The 7938-nt window shown below is 34.5% G+C and overlaps 1 long non-coding RNA gene across 1 annotated transcript; it reads left to right on the forward strand.

The window, feature by feature from the left end:
* Nucleotides 1–2714: 2714 nt before the first annotated feature.
* Nucleotides 2715–5170, forward strand: LOC133818972 (uncharacterized). The gene is made up of 2 exons (XR_009886175.1): nucleotides 2715–3593; nucleotides 4762–5170. It is a non-coding gene; the product is annotated as an uncharacterized LOC133818972 (long non-coding RNA).
* Nucleotides 5171–7938: the final 2768 nt, after the last annotated feature.

Raw genomic sequence — 7938 nt, forward strand, 5'->3', positions numbered from 1 at the left:
CCAATTTTTTAATTTTTAATTTTATGGTGGTGGAAGTACTATAGCATTACTTTTTCTTATATTTTCATACCAATCGTTAAGTTATATTTTTGACTAGTTAATAGTCATGTGTTAGTGTTTGTTATTTAGTATTTATCCGTACCTAACCACAAAGTTTGAATATTTATTTTTAAAGGACAAAAATAAGTTTTATAATTTATGTTTATTTAATACTACTAATTTATTTTTTATTTTAATTAAAATAGATTTTTAATATATTTTTTCATTTTTTAAATATTTTTATATTTTAAAATGAGCAATTCTTTAGTCCTCTCGGATTTGAAAGATTAAGTCCCTCGTGGGATATGTGCATTTGGATTATATGATATGCATTCTAAGATGAGAATCTTTTTACAAAATCATGTTAAAATACTATATCACCCTTAGCATGTAAAAGACAACATGCACTGATGCACATAAGGCAGGAAATTGGCGGAGAGTGCTCCCCCCTTCCCCATTCCCATTTATAATTTTAATTCCCATCCCATCCCCCTTATTCTCTGTCGTGAATGGAGTGGGGAATCCCATATTGGGGCGGGGAATCCTCACGAGGAACATATTTATTTAAAAAAATTAATTTTTTTTAAATAAAAATAATAAATTATATGTAAATTAAAATATTACACAATACTTATGATTTAAAATACTAACATTATCTCAAATAAAATTTAAAATATTAAAAACGCTACTAATATACTACAATATCACATAAATAAAGATATAAAATACATATAAAATATTACCAAAATATATAACAATTTGGCCCCGTCGGGGCGGGGAGTGTCATCCAGACCCCCATTCCATTTAACATTAAGGGATTAAAAATTATCCCCGTCCTCGCTCTATTTCCTATTTAGATGGGAATTCCCCATCTCATTAGGGGCGGGTCTCCGCGGGTTGTTCCCATGGGGAAAATATGCATCTGTGCCTGCAACCGGTTACTTTTTTTTTTGGAATTTTAAAAAAATATGACTTTTATACCATCAATGTGAAAAATATATGGGAATTATACTTATTTTAATTTGTAACTTGTATAAGAAAATTTATTAAAGAAAAAATTAAAATATGAGAACACAATTAGTAGCTAACAAAAATTTGGAAATGCCACATTTTTTTTATCATAGTTGTATTTTATTTGATTTTGAAGGTAATATTATTTTATTTTATTTTTTTTTTAATTTTTCAATTAGTTTTTCAGTTACTTTTTCTTTCTTTTTTTTCCATATTTTTTCTTTCATTTTTCATTTCTTTTCCTACCAATTTTTTCCATCATCCTTTTTTTTCTTTCCATTTTTCCATTTTTTTTTGGAGTTCCCTGTTAAAGGCCCATCTCTTCCTTGACCCTGTATTCCCTATGAAGCTCCCTGACAAGCCCTTCAATCCATCTTCATCTTGGCTGGCCGCAAGCCCTTCAGAAAGACAAAAAAAAAGGCTTGGTTGCGGGAACCGACGGTGACGAAGGTTACCGCCAGCATGCCGGGAATGTCCCTAGCCTTTTTTATGGATATCCCTATCAAATGGATTTCCCTACAAATGGTTGTCTCCTTTTGGTTGCGATAATTTATTTGATGTGAAGCCACTTTCCGTTTCAGAAAACGGTTCCAATAAGACATCGATGTCTAATGGATCTTTAGGTCCCCTTTTTTCTTGTGCTTTCTGTTTGCCTCGCCTTCAGCAAGACCCGAGAAAGGAATGGTTGAGGCCAGCGTAAGAAAGGGTGTCGCTTGATGTTCAAATGTCTTTTTTCCTAGTTTTGCTAGCCGGGCTAGTGGGGGCCTATCTGGAGACATACTGAAAACCATGCCTTTCGAACCGAACGCAACGCCCGTCTTCGACTGGATCAGAGTAAAAGCCAATGTCGAATCAGGCCGCCCCTTGCCTTGAAAGAATTCACACGTGGCCACCAGCTTTCCCAATGAACGTTCCAAGTGCATCCAGCAGGAATCGAACCTACGAATTTACCCGGTTCATTTATCTATTTTATTTATTTATTTCATTTGTATTGTTTTGTTTTTTTTGTTCATATTTTTTCAGTTTTCTTTACTTTTGTTTGTTTTTTTTTTCTTCATTTTTATATTTATTATTTTCTCCTTCGATTTTTTTTTCTTTTTTCACACATATAAGCTTTTTTTCTTTTTTTTTCTTCTTCCATTTTTTCTTTTTTTTTTCTACCAATTTTTTTATTCATATTCTTTTTCTTTCCATTTTTCGATTATTATTATTCTTCTTCTTTTCATTTTTATTCATTCATCTGTTTTTTTTCCTTCATCATTTCCTTTGTTTTGTTTTTTTTTTTCATATTTTTTTAGTTTTCTTTCTTAAGTTTTTTTTTCCTTCTTTTTTCTTCATTTTTTATACTTATTATTTTCTCATTCCATTTTTTTCCTTTTTTCACACATTTTAATATTACATAATTATTTTAATATTTTTCTATTTATTATCTTTTATTATTGTAATTTTTTTTTATAGTTTTTTCCACTATATGTAAAAAAATTCAAATAAAATTTTTCAGCATTTTCTTTTTACTGTAACCCTTGTAGGAACACCAAAATTTGGAAATAAAACTAATAAAAATATAAAAATGTGAATGAGTAACCAGTTACCCTGATGTGAGCATTCAAATCTAGAAAAAAAATTATATGAAGAAGATGGGAGAGAAGGGAAATGGGGTGGATCTGATTTTTTTTCTATCTTCAGATTTGTGGTAACTGGTTACTTTCCCGTTCTTTGTGTATATTTCTGGGGGTAACTGGTTACCTTCACGTTCTTTGTATGTATATTTATGGGCTCTTTATGGTAACTGGTTACCTATGTTACTAAATCATAATTACTTCTTATTTCTTTTTTAATGAAGTGTTCTTCCTCTTTTTCCTTTAAATTTGATGTTTATTTTCATATTTAATATGAGTAACTCGTCACCCTTCTTATGGTAACTTGTTACCCTTCTTATGGCAGAAAGTTACTTATCTCAGGATAACTGGTTACCCCTCCTGGTACATATTATTTAACCTAGCTCTATGATTTTTTTACATAATTGTCAAAGATCAATCAAGTAACTGGTTACCTTATCCAAATTTTGAAAAAAGAAACGTACAATTTAAAAAAAGGAAAAAAATGTTTATAATAAATAAAAAATAAATTTAAACACAATTCGTATTAAAAAAAAATTGCAAAACAACCAAAAAAAATTTAATATAAAAAAATAAATAAGCTAAAAAAATAATAATCAAATTACAAACACAAAAATATGGGAGAATTTAAAAGTGAAATCTTAAAAAAAGTCATAAATTAACTTTTTTTTTTTTTGTTGAAAAAAACTATATCTTGGCAAACTCTATTAAAAATCCCATATGCATATGAAATGTAATTTTCTCTCTCTCTCTCTCTCTCTCTCTCTTTTTTATTTATTTTTTATTTATTTTTTATTTGGAGGGATCTACGCAAGTTTTCCTTCTCTCCTCTCCTTTCACCCCCTTGCACTATGTTGTATGCCAATTTCCTCTTGTTGCCGATACTCTCACATGTACGCTAATTCAATCTAAAATCTTATTCAGGTAACTCAACCCTCCATTGAAGTTTTTTTATCTCTCTCTCATTTTGGCGAAACTTTGTTAGACACAATGATCGTAATGCCTTTGATTAATTCTATCTTTACTTTCTGGGTTTAGTTTGTTTAAGATTGTCTTCTTCACCCCTTGTAGTTTCATAATCAGTTTCACTAATTAAAGAAAACCAGATGAAATTTTGTTTGGCGAGGGACATTGTGTTAGTTTCTGATTGATTTTGTGGGTTAGCGTTGCATGTTGGTATCAATGTTTTGTCTTCATTTTTGATATTGTAGTTTGCTATATAGCAACTGGTAAAAAAAATGGAAATGTGGTTTGTCATTATTTGCTTTGGTTTCCTCTGTTTTTGTCTATTTGGGTATTCATTATTTGCATATTTTGCATGCTTGTAGGTTGAAGTTGAAGATCAGCCTGTGAGATTTTATAGGGTTATTTTATTTCGGCTGTGCCATTCTTTCTTTGTCTTCTCTAATGTATGGTTTTTGTACTTGTTTTGTCAGAAATGTTATGGAATAGTATGCGTACTAATTAAGTCATGAAACTAAGATAAATTTACTATTGTAATGGAGTTTATAATAATGAATGTACCATTTTTTTTTTAAATGTCCGAAGATAATTTAAATTGAAGATTTTTTTTTTACTTGGGAACCATATTTTATTTAGGGATAGTTTCTTCGTTAGCTAGGGATAGTTCACCAATAACCCTATACTTCATTGTAGAAGAGTTGCAGGTTCTTTATGATTATGAGAATTTATCGTTTTTTTTTCTTTTTCAATAACCATATACTTATGTTTTGTTTGGAAATTATATTACAGAGCATTGTGTTTATGTGTTTGTTGTTTGGAACCTATTTGAGTAATTATTAAGATCTAGATTTGATTGACATAATGCATTTATTTATAGGTTTTAACTTGTTTGTGTGTGTGTTTATGACTTTATATAAAAAGTAATAACATCATGGAATGGAAAAGGTTATGCATTTTTAAGATGAAAAAGATAAACTGAGTTTGCTAATAGAAGAATCCAACAACACCAACAAGACTGCAAAATCATTGGTGTTATTTTAGTGGTAACTGATCTCTTCCTTTCCAACCCTTATCCCCTTAACATATTTCTCAGCTTTCTATCTTAACCCTTCCTTGTTTCCTTCATCAGCTGAAGCTATATCAGCTAATGAGCTTAATGAAGATGAAGATGACGAAGAAGGTAGTTGAGTAACAACAGCTGATATGGTTATTAGTGAGAATACTGGTCCAAATTATTGGTCTGCGAGCAGGCAAAGTTGAAAGCAATGCATAATCATATTGCTCTCATCATAGCAAAGCAACAAAGAGACGCTTGGATGGTGTGATGATACAGAGCAAAGTGTAGTAAAACATTACTAGGTGTTGATAGTGTTAACAGTTAACACTTGAAAGGATAGATGTTGATACTCCTTTCTATAATTGTAAACAATTTTTTTTAATTGAAAGGTGCTTTGCTTCTGTTTTGTTTGTGTGATTGTGTTTATCCAATTATAGGCAAGAGCCAATGATTTATATATAGTTTGCTTTTTTATTTTTAAGTGACTTGGATGATTTGCTTAATTTGCTTTTTATATTTAAGTGACGTCACTGGGCGTAATTATAAAATACTCACATATTTGGTTTATATGATGCTGCTGTATAACCATATTACTTGATGTTTGTTTTCAATGCATATAATCATTGATTTAAGGTGTATGATGCTCTCTCATAGAAATATTTAAGTATACAACAAAATGGCATGACATCAACTTCAAGTTATGAAATAAGAAAATACAATAATGTGGAGTGATGCATTAACCATTTATACACTATATAAAACTTGTAATTTGTGATGGTAGATATCAATCTTATATTTTTTATTAATTCATTTTAAAATTTATTAAATTATATGCATACATAATGGTAAGCATTAAAACTAATATTACTAGTTTAAGTAGTTTAGTTTTAAATTTGTAGTTCCTCAATTTTTACAGATAAAAAATTAATTAAATATAATTTTGTAGTTCTAAATCAAACTCACATAAAGGAATACACCAAGATGTTGATTAGAAAAATTAACTTACTTGTTCGGACAGTTGTCATTGCAATAGATCCTCAATCATTGCAAAAAGGGATTAGAAAAGTTTTAAATGAATAAAATGATTATAAAAAAATATATTATTGAAATCAGATTTTTATTATTTATGTTTTAATTTTAGATTTTAAGTTTTAATTTCAGAATTGAAGTGATACATTTAAAACAATTCAATTTAATCTAAATTATAGGTTGTTATTATTTAGGTCAAAAGTTTATGATTGACGCTAACCCGATGTAGTAGCTTACAACAACCTTAGCTAATTGTTAAATATTTTAGGCCTAATCAACGGTCGAATTACCATGTTCTAAGATTATCATACATATAAAGAGTGTTCCCATTGATTTAGTGGTCAAAAAGCTCTGATCGATATCAACCAACTTTGATGACACCCCCATTTAGTAGTTAGTGGCAACCTTAGCTAATTATATGGTATTTTGGACCTAAACAACGATCAGATTGCCACCAACAGTATTCCAAGATAAAAATCGTACTAATAAAGAGTGTTTATGTTAATTTAAGAGGTTAAAATGCTCATTTGACGGTGAGAACTCGTCAACGATGTTAGGTCGGAAAACTCAAAGCTTAGTAAGAAGAAAACTAAGTAAGAACTTAGAATAGACTTGAGGAAAAATAAGTGCAGACCAACAATGGAGTAAACATTCGTATATTGCTTTATAGCCTGAGTATACAATAAATTTTCCAACCTCCTTCAATGATGAAGTGAGGCCTTATTTAGGTGAGCTCTAATGGCTCTCGGTACATTGTGGTCCTGAAGAGACAAGGGCTGCATATCCAGGCTGTAGGTGGTAGTGGTGATGGAGGAGTGGTGGTCGGCTCCAGTATATGTCAGTGGTCTGCAAAAGTACTCCTGCCTTAGTACCGTGTCATACCTCCACTACTTGTTGGGTATGAACTTCATAGGCGTACTTGGGAATTCCTTACTATGCACCATTCTAGCACTGCCGCTACTTGTCTAGCATGGACACCATATCCGTGCTTTGTCTTCTTTTGGTTGATACATATGTTCCGTACCATTACGTGTTCCACGTGCCCCGTAAATGTTTCCACCTTTCCAAGATGTGCTTATGCCTCAAGCCACTCTATATTCTGCTAAGCATCAAACTACTTGTGGCCTTCGTGGATATATATTTGCGAAACGCGAGGGGCGCCCCGCGAGATCTTGGGCGCAAGGGGTGTATGTTGTGCGAGGCGTTGGTCAGGTGTGTGCCATGCAGACCCAGGTAGCTAGAGCCTTCGTGCGAGGCGCGAGGTGAGGTGGCCTCGTGGAGGCATTGGGCGAGACAGCCTCGCAGAGGCATGGGGCACGATGGCCTCACGGAGGCATGAGGTGAGGCGCGACGCAGCTGGGTGCATGCAAGATGGAGGGTCTCGCGAGGCTGGGGCCTTGACTCTGCGCAGGCGCGATGCAGCTGGGTGCATGTGCGAGACGGAGGGTCTCGTGAGGCTAGGGCCTTGACTCTGCGCAGGCGTGACACAGTTGGGTGCATGCAAGACGGAGGGTCTCGCGAGGCTGGGGCCTTGAATCCGCGCAGGTGTGACGCAGCTGGGTGCATGCGCAAGACAGAGGGACTCGTGAGGCTGGGGCCTTGGCTTTGTGCAGGCGCGATGCAGCTGGGTGCATGCGAGACAGAGGGTCTCTTGAGGCTGGGGCCTTGACTCCACGCAGGCGTGATGCAGCTGAGTGCACATGCACGAGATGGAGGGTCTTGCGAGGCGAGGGTCGTGAATCCGTGAGGCGCGATGCAGCTGGGTGCACACGCGCGAGATGGAAGCATCTCACGAGGGGCACGATTAGGAGCCATGCACGCGAGACGGAGGCATCTCGTGAGGGGATGCGGCTTGGAGGCATGTGCGTGAGACGGGGGCATCTCGCATTTGCCTCCCATGGGCATGGAATGACCTTGTGAGGCCTGGGGCCTCGCAAATGTGTGGCCTCTTTTGCCTCTATCACGTACTTGACGCCTTCGGTGCCCCTTAGCCGTTTACTTTAATAAGGGACCAGACCTTTTTTCCTTGGTGAATTTTTGGCATCCACACTTGCCCCCCAGTCTATAGGGAGGCCTTTAGGCGTTCTTGTAGACTCTTCTCTTTCTTTCTCTCTCTCTCTCTCTTTTCTTCTCTTTTTCTCTTTTTTTTGTGTGTGCCACATTTGTGACATTCATGGTGTGAGTGCATTTCTCCATTTACAAGATATGGAAAAACATATT

The sequence above is a fragment of the Humulus lupulus genome, chromosome 2 (assembly GCF_963169125.1).
Source record: "Humulus lupulus chromosome 2, drHumLupu1.1, whole genome shotgun sequence".
In the NCBI taxonomy this organism is placed as follows: domain Eukaryota; kingdom Viridiplantae; phylum Streptophyta; class Magnoliopsida; order Rosales; family Cannabaceae; genus Humulus; species Humulus lupulus.